The sequence below is a fragment of the Vicia villosa genome, unplaced genomic scaffold, assembly GCF_029867415.1.
Source record: "Vicia villosa cultivar HV-30 ecotype Madison, WI unplaced genomic scaffold, Vvil1.0 ctg.000034F_1_1_3, whole genome shotgun sequence".
NCBI lineage: Eukaryota > Viridiplantae > Streptophyta > Magnoliopsida > Fabales > Fabaceae > Vicia > Vicia villosa.
Genome location: NW_026704969.1, coordinates 187000 through 187785, shown reverse-complemented (window position 1 = coordinate 187785; position 786 = coordinate 187000). Strand labels below are relative to the sequence as shown.

General features: G+C 43.3%; 1 non-coding gene across 1 annotated transcript; it reads left to right on the top strand.

Moving 5' to 3' along the window:
- The first annotated feature begins 462 nt into the window (after positions 1 to 462).
- Positions 463 to 569, top strand: LOC131622654 (small nucleolar RNA R71). The gene has a single exon (XR_009289965.1). It is a non-coding gene; the product is annotated as a small nucleolar RNA R71 (small nucleolar RNA).
- Positions 570 to 786: the final 217 nt, after the last annotated feature.

Here is a 786-nt window from a genome sequence, read left to right as displayed (position 1 = left end):
TTATATGAAAAGTTCGGATGGTTTTTCCATCCAGGGTTGTACGTGTTAGAATAAGGGTTTCCTTGAGCATAATTTACTTGATCAGATGGGATTCCAGTCAAGAGTTGACATTCGGCAACTGCGTGTCTAGTTAATCCACAAATCTCGCAGTTAGGTGCTACGGCAGCAGCGGTGGCTGAAGGAGTGATGGTTAAGTTTTCGATCTTTTGAGTTAAAGCGTCTACTTTAGCGTTAACGCGGTCTATACCACTTATTTCGTACATTCCTCCTTTGGTTTGAGTTTTCTCTAGAGTGGCTCGTTCTCCACCCCATTGGTAATGGTTTTGTGCCATGTTCTCTATGAGGTTGTATGCTTCATCATGGGGTTTGTCCATTAGTGCTCCGCCAGCAGCGACATCTATAGTCATTTTAGTGTTATAAAGGAGACCACCATAGAAAGTATGGATGATCAGCCATGGTTCGAGTCCATGATGAGGGCGTAGTCTAAGCATGTCCTTATAACGTTCCCAAGCTTCGAAGAGTGATTCGTTATCTTTCTGGGTAAATTCGTTGATTTGACCTCTTAGCATAGCAGTTTTGTTAGGCGGAAAGTATCTCGCTAAGAATACTCTCTTCAGTTCGTCCCATGTAGTTATGGAATTAGAAGGCAGGGATTGAAGCCACGCTTTAGCTCTATCTCTCAAGGAGAAAGGAAAGAGACGTAATCGAATAGCTTCGGAACTAACGTTGTTAGCTTTGACAGTGTCGGCATATTGCACGAACACAGATAAATGGAGGTTGGGATCG